The sequence below is a fragment of the Hydra vulgaris genome, chromosome 01, assembly GCF_038396675.1.
Source record: "Hydra vulgaris chromosome 01, alternate assembly HydraT2T_AEP".
Lineage (NCBI taxonomy): Eukaryota > Metazoa > Cnidaria > Hydrozoa > Anthoathecata > Hydridae > Hydra > Hydra vulgaris.
This window is the reverse complement of record NC_088920.1, coordinates 61,530,193-61,544,459: the sequence shown is the minus strand read 5'-3', so window position 1 is coordinate 61,544,459 and position 14,267 is coordinate 61,530,193. Positions and strand designations below refer to the sequence as shown.

Here is a 14,267-nt window from a genome sequence, read left to right as displayed (position 1 = left end):
CATGTTATCAATAACAATAACAGATTATTAGATTAACAGTTTGAATTTATGATATTAGCAAACCAAGCGGAAATGATGTTGAAAAGTCCAGTTCATGCACTAAATAAATAAATACATAAAAATAGTAATAACAGAATCCTTGGAGTCCTTGGTCAGGTGAGTGGTGCATAGAAATAGAACGATTTATTTGGCGATATATAAAAAATTTAGTTAATAAAAATTTAGTTAAACTTTTTCAACTAAACTAGGAAAATAGTTAGTTAAACTAAAAGTTTAACTTAAATAAAAAAATTTAGTTTAACTATTGCATTTAACTAAAAAAAAGTAGTTTAACTAAAAGTTAACTAAAAAATTAGTTAACTATGCCCATCACTGATCATGAATATGTTATCGGTAACTGATAAAACTCTTTATTTTTTAAAAACACTATTAAAAAAAGTTCACAAAATAAATAAGAAAAAATTTCATAACAGTTAATAGAATAACCAAAAACCAACTGCAAAATTATAAGAAAACAAACAAATATTATGTTACGTTTTATAAAAAAAAATATTTTTTTCAAAATAAAATTTAGTTCATATTTGAAAAAAATGATAAAAATAATATTTCAAATAGGAACTTAGATTTTATTTTAACTTTTGTTATAGTGAGAGAAAAAAAACTGTTTGTATGATTTTTAACATGTTAATAAAATAACTTTAATTACAATGCAGTACTTGAAAATATGCTAGTGATGCAATATAACTTCTAACAATACAAAATATATTTGTTGAGTTGAGTTACTTTAAAATGCGTTATGTGTTTTCGTTATGCATTAAAATCTTGTGACAAGTCCTGTGACATGGTGTCCCATCATGCATAAAAATGCATTTTTCTTTATTTAGGGAACAATTGTGCCAACTGTGTTATTAGTCTACCATTAGGAATTTCATTATACTGATCTTCTCTCATTGTCCCTTTTACTATATGCTTATTAAATAATTTTCCTTAATATAACCTTCCAGTACCTTGAAAATTAATTACCAACCACACCATGATAAATGACAGATGTAGGGTTCTTTACGGTTGGCACAATGCAATCTGAGTGAAATATTTTACCCACTCTTCTCCTAACAAAGCTAGATTTGTCACTTATGAATTGAAGAGTGTTGTCATCTGAAAAACATACCTAAAACTCACACAAATAAGATTTAAAAAGATAGCATAATCAAGTTAAACTTTTCAAGATTGTTATTCAGCATTACTTTTTTCCAGTCATCCTCTGTGAAATTTTAAAATTTTTTTGCCCAGTTCAGACGTTTCTTCACCATAATGGGTGTTAACTTTTGGCCAACCAAAGTTGAACCAAATTCTTTAGGACATCTCTGGGCTGTACGTTTTCATTTGCAATATTTACTTGCGAAAAACTGGCCAGATTTTTTAGTCGTTTTGAGAACATATAAGTTTATGTGTGTCCGTAAAACAAAAAATTTTTGTTTTACGGACATACATGGAAACATACATAAACTTGAATGTTCTCAAAACATCTTGGTGCGAAAGAATAACAAGAATATTCCCATCAAATCTACGAACAAACTAATTCTATTGGTTCAAAAAATACACTGACCAAGCCAAATAAAGTTTTCTAGTATAAATTGTTTTAAAAATATTTTATCAAACAAGCTATTACTTTAATACTATGACTCATTCTCTGAGCCACATCTGCAAAGCTGTAAATCTTTTAAACTATTATTATTTGTTTACAAAAATAAATGTTTTAAATATATATTTTTTTAATTATCAAAATTTTGAAAGTTTATTATATATTATAGATTTTATTAGTATATTCTTATTTTTTATTTAAAAAGTATGTATTTTTTATGTAAATGTAATTTTGTGTATCTGTTTTATACTTTAATGTAATTTTTTAAAGCAATTTTTACGAATTATTTTGTAAACAAAAAGACTTTCATCAATAATTGCATCTTCAACGAAATTATTAATCATCAAAGTTAATAAAACTAATTATGAAATAAACATACAAAAAGTTTTTGGTTCCTAAACATTCCTATAATATTACTATAGAGTTGCCATTCTTACAAACTCGTTATACTTAAACTAAAAGTTACTTCTTTCTGTTTTAAATACTAATTAAAATTAAAAAGCCTGCTCACTAAACATCATCAGCAGTATTGTGAAGCAGTTCCGCTTCCTCTTCATAAAGTATTTTTAACCTTTTTAGTTGGTTTCAATCTAGTTAATTTAATTTCTACAGTAACTCAATGATTTAATTATTTCATTTGTTTATCTTACTAAGAAGAGTTGTTTCAAATATGTTTCAAAACTTTTCAAACTACGCGAAACATAAAATAGTTATTAAAAAAAAATAACCTTTTTATTTATAAAATAATTTAGCTTCAATAAAACTAAAACTAGCGTTAGTTTTATTAGAATCTTATTGGACTTTTCTGGGGCAATGGGCTATTTTTATTTTAGAGGCCTTTTTTATGTGCCACAGCGTAAAAATGACTAAACAAAAAAGGTCTTATTGACTATTTCGGGGCCCCTAACATTGCAGGGCCTGGGGCTATAGTCCTCTCTAATCTAAACCCACTTTAATCGAGCACTGGAAATAAGACATGAGTATATAAATAAAAATTATATTATATTCTTTGAAAAATAAAAGAACGTTTGTTTCCTTATTAAGCAATTGTAAGATGTTACTTTATATAAAAAATGTCGCCTAATTTTATAAAAAAATTATAAAAGAGCGATTTTTCGAAAATATTTGTTCTAAACGTAATTTATTTTGCTTTAATTTTTTTCGCGTTAAAAGTTATTTTCTTTTCCTAGTTTTTTTTTTTTTTTGTAATTGTCTCTCATCAGTCCAATTAATCTTTTTTGCGCTTTTTTTTTATTTTTTGAAATGTTCTCAAAACAACCAAAAAATCTTGTCAGTTTTTCGCAACTTCATATCATTTCTGTGGTCAGTAATCAAGAGTGATTGCTGCCCCTTCCTGACCAACCCTGCTTTTGTGAGTAGTATAATATACAATGTTAGTCACAAAATAATCTTCACAACGAGGTATTTCAATAATTTTGTTTGTAGAAAGAACACTTCACACAACCATTCAATGCAACATCCTGTTCAAACTGACAACATATGGTAAGAATGACAATAAAAGCGTCGACTTTATTTTGGCACAGATATGGATGCCGCACAAATTAAAATTTGAAGACTTTTTTTTTTTTACCTTTTTTACAGCAAATATCGTTTTTTTTTTTTTGTGTGTGTGCAAAAAAACGCTGATTTTCTGCTAAATTTCTCTGACACAGGAGGGGGGGCATCACTACCCAAATTTTTTTCCTAGAATAGGCCCTGACTGTGTATATATATATATATATATATATATATATATATATATATATATATATATATATATATATATATATATATATATATATATATATACATACACATTTAAATGGGCAAAATAAAGCTTGTGCAAATATACAATTATTTGTTTTCGTAAACAAAAAAAGTAAAAAACATTAAAGTATAAAATATTGTTTTAGTATTTATTACATTATTAGGCTATAATAAAAAAAAGCAAAAAAATGTTTATTCGTTGTTATGTTTTTGTGAGTGTCTTATGGTAAAAAGGTTTGTTATTACAGTTTTTTAAATAAATTATTTTTAAATAAAAATGTTCAAATGGAATTTCATTATCTTAGTATCTAAAATACGACTTAATCAAAGTAAAAGTAATAGGTGCACACTTAACTAAAATTAAATTTTTTTTAATAAACAGTAATAAAAGTTTGTTTAAATTTGAATTACTTGACACAAAAATAATTTTAAAGTATTGAACTTATTCATTCAAGTTTTAATTACAAATGTCATTTCTTATAGTTACTTGCTCTCTCGCTTGGAGCAATTACAATTACAATGCGATTTTTTAATTTTTCAAATAATAAAAATTTGTTACACTTCTTCTTTGTTTCACAAAGAAGAAGTGTAACAAAGGATATGAAAATAAGAAAAAACGCAACACAAAATAATATTTATAAAATAATGAATTGTTTCAATAAAAAAGAGATCTAAATATATATTAAAATAGAGTTGGAAAAAATTGATCAAATGTAGCTTTCTTTTTGACAATTTTTCTAAAGAACATTTTGATGCTTGAATAAATAAGAAAACAACTGTTGCTGAAAAATTTCTGATGTATTGGATACAAAACATTAATGTGTAAAACTTAAAAAACTAATACTAAAACATAATCTATTCTATTTTATCCATGAGTTTTTACATCTAAATATTAAAAAGGCCTGCAAAAGTGTTTATCGCTCCTGTCGCCTGCCAAGTCTTTAGATGGGGGATTCACCACTTGTCCACTTATTTACTCCCGTGAAGGCCTATACATATATATATATATATATATATATATATATATATATATATATATATATATATATATATATATACAGTATACACATTATATATATATATATTATAGTATACATATATATATATATATATATATATATATATATATATATGTATATACAACCCTCGGAATTAGGAAAAATGAGGTCGGCAATAAATCGCCGACCTCGAACTGTTAGAGATCGGCATAGGGTCGGCAAAAAAAAATTGATACAAAGGGGTTACCATAAAACATAGAAACGAGGTCGGCAATTTTTTGCCGACCTCAAACACTTTAAGGTTGGCATTGCCGAATGCTGACCCTAATTCCGAGGGTTGTATATATATAGTATACATAATATATATATATATATATTAGAGTATACATATATATATATATATATATATATATATATATATATATATATATATATATATATATATATATATATATATATATATTTATGTATACTATATATATAAATATATATATGTAGAGTTCCACGCGGTTATTAAAACAAATCTCGTTTTAAAAAATAAAAATAATGAATTTTTTTTTCCATTACTATAAGTATATAGTCTTAAATGTTAAAAAAAAATAATTAAAGAAAAAAAAAAAAAAATTGAACAAGCTATTTATAGATTTTAAAGTAAACGGAAAAAGTATAATTTCATTTAAGAAAAAGTGTTTAACTTTCATTATTTTTTTAAAATCTTGTAGTGATCCAAAATTTTTCCAATTAGTTTTAAATTGGTCGGCTGCAAAGCTGGTTTAATATGTTAAAGCACTAACATTTAATTTTTAGTTATTTCACACGATATAAGCAAAATAGTTTCTTACACAATCATGATGCGTAGCTGACCGCTGGGAAGGAAAAGTTGTCTTTTTTCATCAGTTTAAATTTTTTTTTAAATCCTTGTCGATTATTTACGTCAACTAATTAGCCATATTAAGGTTTTGCAATAATTTAAAAAAATTGGCATCAAATAGTTAAAAAAAACCCACTCAACTTCCTGTTGCATAGCTGACTGCCAAAACTAAACATTTAAATGTCGCAAATTTTGTCAATTTTTTTAAATGCAACAAATAGTTTTGCCCAAACTATTTTGAACTTCAAAACATTTATAGTCAATTAGAAATTATTTAAAACTCCAAAAGACTTTATAGTCAATATAAAGATATGGAATCACTGCAGGAACCAGTTGCTTGCGCATCCAATGAAAATAAAAAAGGTGAGCATTGTGTTTTTATAGAGTTTTTAAGTAATTTTTACATTTATTTGAATGTTTACTTTTTTTATTACAGCTATAAAGATAAAAAATAGAAAAGCAATGAATCAAAAGAATTACATGAGTAGAAATCATGAAGAAAAGAAATTCAAAGCTAAAGAAAATGCTAGACTTCGAAGACAAAGATGGAAAAAAGATTTTCGAAAAATTGCAGCTGAAAGATTAAAAAGTTTAGAAAGAATGAGAAAATTTCGACTGCGGCAAAAAGACGCATCTTTATCTCTCGAATCAAATCACTCATCATTTGCAAATGTGCAAGTTAAAGGAAAGTATATAAAAAAATTGAATCGCTCTCTTCCCAAAAGTCTTGTTCAGAAAAAGGAACTGTTGTGTTGTTTACTCAATGAAACTCAACCATTAACTTACTCAATTCCTAAATCAACAAACAGTCTCCGAGAAAAAGACTTAGTGGTTATACAAAATTTTTATTGCGACAATGAAATAAGTCGAATATCCCCAAGAACAGCAGATTATACTTCTGTAGTGATAGGAGAAAAAAAGGTGCATGTTCAAATTCGACACATGTTATATACGCTAAAAGAAGCTTTCGAAGAGTTTAAGCTAAACAATGCAGATATTAAATTAAGCCTGTCAAAATTTTGTCAGTTGAGACCAATTTACGTTCGATGTGTATCATCAATTCCTCATAACGTGTGCGTTTGCATGTTACATGAAAATATGCGTTATGCTCTTGAATCACTTTCGCGGGGTTCAGATATATTCACTACAATTAAAACGGGAAAATCTATGATTCTAAACTTTATTTGTGAAAAACCAACAAAACAATGCTTCAATGCCGTTTGCAAAGAATGTACTGTTTGTAATATGTTTGATAAATTATTACTTCAGTTCGAACAATTTGAGTTAGATGTTTCATGGAATCAGTGGCAGAAACCTCAAGCAAAATCGTATATCAAAATAGAAAAGGTTAAAAAAGAAGGAACAATTGCAGTTTTATTATCACATATTAAAGAAATGCGTGCAAAGTTTATTATTCATTGTAATGTCAAGAGCAGTCAATCGTCCGTATTTAATATTAATATAGAATCAGCGATTCAAAAAGACTCAAATAAGGCTGTTATTCAAGTTGACTGGGCAGAAAATTATACTTGTATTTACCAAAGCGAAACGCAAGCAGCTCATTTCGGTCAAAATCAAATTTCTATATTTACATGTGCAGTTTGGCATCGTCAAATTAAATCTTTTGCGCTAGTTTGTGATTCAAGCGATCATAAAAAATTATCTGTTGTTCCAAACATAAATAAAATTATCGAGCTTCTATCAGACGATATTACAGAAGTTCATATTTTCAGTGACAACGCAACATCACAATTTAAAAATAAATATATTTTGGCATCAATGAAAATTTTAGAAAAAAAGCATACAATTAAAATGCACTGGCATTTTTTTGCTGCAATGCATGGAAAAGGAGTTGTGGATGGAATTGGAGCCACTAAAAAACGTGTTGCCAGAAAAAATGTTTTAACTGAAAAATATATAATTTCTAGTGCTAGCGATTTGGCAGCCGCAACAAACAATTTAAAAATTACCGTTATATTACTGACTGATAAAAAAATTAAAGAATTGCATAAATGCCATTACTTTCAGGTTTTAGGCGGTAACATTGTAGGTGAGCAGCTTTCGCCAAATATTGCATAATATCAAAGCGATAGAAGCGTCTAGACATTTAGCAGTGATCAAGTAATTTAAAAATCACCTTAAAAAGCTGTAAAAATTTCTTAATAAAAGCCATAAATAAATATTAGATTTGTTTTGCGTAGCTGATTGTTGCGTAGCTGACTGCATGATTTCTTAAAACGTTTTTTTTTTTACCTGTTATTGTTATTCTATTGAAAGTCCTACTTATTTTTTTCAATACTTTTCAAGTTTTCTTGGGGTGACTTTTTTTGCGCAACTAAGCTTGGAAGGTTTATTCAGTTTATCCCTAATACATTTCAATCAACAATAACAGCTTACACGTTTAAAGAACTTCTAGTTGTTGCTTTTTAAATTATTTTAGTTGTTCAATTATTGTCAAAATACTTGATGCTTTTAAAGCTCTGAAGATCAAAGTTCCAAAGTAAATGCAAGTAAAATGAATGTATTTATATACATCTTTGAGTTAAAAACGTTTATATAATAAGGTTGTGAACAGATAAAAATATCAAGAGTACATTTAAAAGGAAATTGTATTACCTACCCCCTAGCCCCATTATTTAAAAAAGTGAGAGTACTGAAGCTTCTAAAGCCCCCTCCCCCTTTTCCACCCCGGGGTCCAGGTTTCTTTTAATGTAAAATTATCTTTATAAACTTTATAAATAAATTTTATTGTTTCTAAATACAAGCTATAAATATAGTTTTAGATTTGTTTTGGGTTTTAATTTGAATTATAATAAAAATTCGCATGTTGCGTGGCTGATTGTTGCGTAGCTGACCGCATAGTTTTTTGAAAACTTTTTATTTGACGTGTAATTAATATTATATTAAAAATTTTTTATAAATATAACTTCAATGAAATAATTGTTTTTGAAGAAAAAAACGTTTTTATAAAAAAATAAATTATAGATTCGGAGAAAAAATAATTCAAACTTTAAATTAAAAAAACAAGCTTTTTTGCAGGTTGTGTAGCTGACCGCTGTCTTTTATTTCTATTTTACTCAAATTGTCTTCTTATCCTTTTTTTTTGTGAATAATAATAAAAAAGGATAATTTGAGTGTAAACGTAAAAAAAAATTAAAAATTATAATATAATGAGTCAGTTAATTTTTAAAAACATGTTGCGCTCGTTGCGTAGCTGACCATAGAACTCTACATATATATATATATATATATATATCTATATATATATATATATATATATATATATATTTTAATCATCTTCGCTTCCAACAAGGCTGCAAGCAGCCACTTATTAAAGTTGGAAGTTACTGAAAGAGAAAAGATGAAGATTGTAGAGCAAGATAACGATTGACAGACGACTTAAAAGATTGCAAATTATATGAGTCAGAAAAGCAAGATGAAGGAAGCGAATTCCAAAGAGCTGATGTTCGAGGAAAGAAACTAGACGAATAAGCGTTTTGGAGCACTTAGGAACAGTCACAGAAAAAGGATGACACTTAATTGAATGACGAGTAACACGAGAATGAAATATAGTAGATGGCACAAGAGACGCTAGCTCTTTAGAGCAGTGCCCATTATAGTATTTGTAGAAAAGAGAAAGAGAAGCAACATTACGACAATGTGATAATGTTTGGAGGTTGGCTGCAAGAGCAGGTCCAACTATGTTTACAATACGTTTTTGCACCTTGTCTAAAAGAGAAAGGGCATCATTAGAGGATCCGCCCCAGATATGGCAACAATATTCCATACAAGGCCGGATTTGAGATTTATAGAGATAGAGAATAGAATCCGAAGTAAGAAAGTGACGAGCTCGATAAAGAGATGCAACCTTAGCAGATGCTAATTTTGCAATTGATTTGATATATGGTTTCCAAGAAAGATTGGAAGTAAGAGTTAATCCTAGAAGATGAAGAGTAGGTGACTCATCGAGTACATCACCGTTCATAAATATAGGAAAATCTAAATTATTGCCATAACGATTGGCTGAAAAAATTGAGTTTTATCTGAATTAAAGTTCACCAGTCACTGTGAACCCCATGCTGTAGCAGAAGTGAGATCCTTTTCAAGCTTAAATGCCCCCTCCAAGCAATCAGAAAGTGTTGATTTCTTATCACGACAAGAATAGATGATAGCATCATCTGCAAACAATGCTGCCTTAGATGAGAGAATATCTGGAAGATCGTTAATGTAAATTAAAAAGAGTATAGGGCCAAGGATAGAACCTTGAGGAACCCCTGAAGTTACAGAATAAGAAGAAGAGTGTTGTCCATCGAGGAAAACTTTTATGCTACGATTGGAAAGGAAGGATTCAATGATCTTAAAGATGTTGCCGGATACACCATAAGAAGAAAGCTTATGGAGAAGACCAGCATCCCAAACTTTATCAAAAGCTTTTGAAATGTCAAGAGCGATATATATATATATATATATATATATATATATATATATATATATATATATATATATATATATATATATATTATACATAAATATAATATATATATATATTATACATAAATATAATATATATATATATATATATATATATATATATATATATATATATATATATATATATATATATATATATATATATATATATATATATATATATATATATATATATATATATAGATGAGACTAGGGCTAGTTGTCTCTGCTTTTACTGTAATTTTTTGTAAACATTAAAGCATAGTCTTAAAGAGTATAAATTTAGGTTTTTAACTTGCATTCATAATAAAAAGTAACTTAACCCAGGGTGGGGTAAGTTTGCCAACTTACCCCAGGGTGTAGTTTATAAAAAAGATTATTAATACATGTTTATAGAAATTTTTTACTAATTATTTTGGCAACAATTTTATACCAAAAGTTTAATTTTACTCTCAGTCGTTAACAAATATTGGTTTTTGAAGCCAAAATAGTAGCCCATTTTTTATTTGTTAAAATAAAACCTTATATATATATATTTTTTTTTTGTAAAAAAGATTTTTTACAATATTGTTAAAAATTTAAAAAAAAAAAAATTTTAAACACTTTTCTTTTCCCCTTAGTAAATGCTATAAGCCAACTAGCCCTGTGAAACTTTTGCTAACTTACCCCAAAAGCCTTTTTTTCAGTAAACAGTGGAAATATGTAAAGGCTGGAAATATAAATTCAATTGTGACTGGAATCCTTGCTATATTTCTTTTTTCATACGACTTTTTTTTTTGTAAAGTATAAAAGAAGCAATGTTCCAAAAGTTGCATTTTTATACAAAAAACATTATTCCCAACATCTTTTAACATTTATGCGCATCTTTCATCATCTATGAGCATGCCTGAATCCTAACAATACTACAGTGAAAGATGAAATGATAAATTTGAAAGGTTCTATATAATTTTTGGCACTTGATGAAAGGCTCTGAAGATAAAATGCAGTTTATATACATATATATATATATATATATATATATATATATATATATATATATATATATATATATATATATATATTTATATATATATATGTATGCATACATATATGTATATATATATGTATACATATATGTGTATATATATATATATGTATATATATATATATATATATATATATATATATATATGTATATATATATGTATATATATATATGTGTATATATATATATATATATATATATATATATATATATATATATATATATATATATATATATATATATATATATATATATATATATATATATATATATATATACCTATAGTAAAGGGCTTAAATATACAGTTTGTTGTCAAAAACAGCTCATAACTTGTCTATGGTTTTTAAACTGACAAAATTAAGGTTAGATTATAAAAAAACGCATAAATTTAATTGAGGAAACTAATTTAATATTTTTTTTAAAAACCACAAAAACACAAATTAAACGATTAGAATATTTTTAAAAACATTCTGAATTTTCTTATTTTGTTTTTTTAAAATAAAAACAGTCTGAATGCTTTTGTTTTTATTTTTACTGTAAAATATGCGCAGAGTGTTGCTACATCAACTATCTTATAGCCTGCTGCTACAAGGAAGTGCTACTACATCGACTATCTTAAAGCCTGCTGCTACAAGGGAGTGCTGCTACATCGACTAGCTTATAGCCTTACTCGCAATGAAGTGCTGCTACATCGAATGAGGGTTTGGTTAGCAAAGCAACTTTGTTAAATATTTTCAAAATTGAAAAAGATTTAGGGGGACTACCTCTAGTCTGAAACTTGCTACAAGACCCTAAATAAATAAAAAAATTTCAAATGTATGTCATATTGGGTCTCAAAAGAAGCGAAATTTTTATTAAAAATTTCAAAAATAATAAAAATTTTATACGAGAATTATTATTTTAAGTTTTGTTGCATAAAAGTTATCATTTTTTAACAAAAAAATTATTACAAAAAATTAAAAACCCATTTTTTCATGGTTTTAGTCAAAAAAAAATCCAAGGTATTTTTAACAAAAAAAGATTATTATTTTTGTATATATATATATATATATATAAACTGTTTTTAATTGCACATTAGTTTAACAAAGTTATATAAGCAGCCTTGAATCTGAAAACCTGGAAATGAATTACATGATTCTTTTGAAGCTAATCCACTGCCTCGAGCTTTTGCCCTGACTTATGCTAGTCGTAAATGAGATTTTTATTGAAAGTGGTTGTATGCTTGTTAGAAATTTCTTCAAATATATTATGACTTATTTCTTTAATTTTCTAAACAAGTAATCATTCAAAATGTGAATCAAGCATCAGGCAGTTGCCAGATTATTCTTTGTTATTATTGTATTTTTTTAAACAACTGTTAAATTTTTTTTTATGTTCATCAACAACAGTTTTAATTCCATTTTGTCACAAACATGATGAAAAAATTTTTCCACATTATAAATAAATAGTATGATCTCTGATGTACATGCAGGGCCTGCACTCGTGTCTGCACTTTCAAATACTTTTAGTAGGCACAAAAACATCTCAGCAAGTTGTCATTGACTTTCCGTAAGAATTGTTTGAGTTCTGGTAATGCAAAACACTTATATAGCTTTCACTCACAAAATCTCACAAACATATGTTTAGTTCCATCTGGTAGAGAGACATCTTAAATAATGTTTTGTTTTGTTAATTTTAATTTATTATCTAAATGTGACTCTAATAATAGAGTCAACATTGACTGCATTATTAGTTTACAATTCATGAATTTTTTCATACGGAAATTCATACGGAAAGTTTATAGTGCTTCATTAAGAATTTGCTAGTTTTGTGCTCTGTGTAAAACTCTGGGAAGTGTTTTTCTTGTAAAATGGCATTTCATAATCAAGTGTCAAAAAATTGACCACTGTAATACAATTGGATTGTGTGCTGCATGTTAAACTGATAAAATCTATACTTTACTTCATTTTTTATTGCTACATACATCAAAGTAACCACTTTAATAGAGAAATGCTTTTGACTAGGTATTTTATAGTTTTGAGCTAAATTTTTTTTAAACAGTAAACCTTTATCTTCCTTAGGGAAGTCAATTATTGAAGCTTAAAAAATCACTGTTAATAGTCAAAAAAATTAGGAAAATAAAATTGGATGTAATTACCCCTTTATCCTTTCTTCCTTTGTATTTGCCACTGGTAACTACTAACTACTAAATAACTAATATTAATTTATTAAATATTAATTTTTCATTTATAAATACTAAATACTAATTAGTAATTACATTAAAAAAACTTCACTTATTTGTCTCATTGTTCTTTGAATAGAGGACATAGAGTTAATTAACATATGTAAGCTTCCCTGAATATAGAACATATATTTAATTAACATATGTAAGCTTCCCTGCATAGAGGACATAGTATTAATAAACAAATATGTAAGCTTTCGCGAATAGAGGAAATAGTGTTAATTAAGCTTCCCTAAATAGAAGACATAGAGTTAATAATCATGTAAGCTTCCCTGAGGTTTCTCTGCTACCTTTACTTTTCACAGATTCAACAGAGCTTCTCTTTTCTTGGATTAAAGCTTGGACCTGGTGTATTACCACAGTTAACAGTCTTAGTTGAAGCAATCATCATACTATTTACATAGTGATTTTTTGAGATGGTTTTGTAAGTTATTATGCAAATTTTTTTGCTTCTAGACAAATTCTTCTTGCAAAATATGCTTTGCAAATATCTCAACTCCTCACTTTGTAAATATTAGGGATTTTTGCTTTACAATTGCTTAGCCATTAGACACTATTAGTTAATATTAATTTATTATAAATTTATTAATTCTGAGTATAAAGTTAAATTATAATTTAAGTATAAAATTAATGTAGTTTAAAGCTGAAATTTGTATCTTACATATTTAGATAATTAATATATGATATTTGATTGATACTATGATGATATTTAATGATATTATATTATAATATATATAAGTAGTATTTATGTTTTAATTTAAAATTATCGTATCAAAATAAAATGTTAAATACTAAATGGACCTATATTTGTATTATATTTACTGTTTTGAGTAATTCAGCATACAAAATTAAAAATCAAATGCATTTGTGCGTGTGTTAAATTTTTTAAATAAAAATTCAATTTGGTTTTTTTTAACAAAAAGTTTTCATAATAACAATAATAATGTTAATAGTTACAAATAACTTTAAAATTGAATTTAAGAAGATTTTAGTTATTTATTACCAGCGAATCATTGTCATTTGTCAATCATTAAAAAATTTGATACATTTAAAATTTAATTAAAAGATGTTCTACATTTAAAATTTAATTAAAAGATGTTCTACATTTAAAATTTAATTAAAAGATATTCTACATTTGAAATTTAATTAAAAACTTAATATATAATCTTAATTTTAAATTAAGATTATATATTAAAAATAACATATAATCTTAATTTTAATTATTTATTTTTTTACCCATGAGAGTTTGCGGAGAGTTAAAACTAAAGTTAAAG

The 14,267-nt window shown here is 26.3% G+C and overlaps 1 protein-coding gene across 1 annotated transcript in view; it reads left to right on the top strand.

Annotated features, from left to right (window-relative positions):
• LOC101241780 (uncharacterized) overlaps positions 1-14,267 on the top strand; it is a 29,515-nt gene that overhangs the window by 1,863 nt on the left and 13,385 nt on the right. The gene's annotated exons all lie outside the window — the stretch shown is intronic.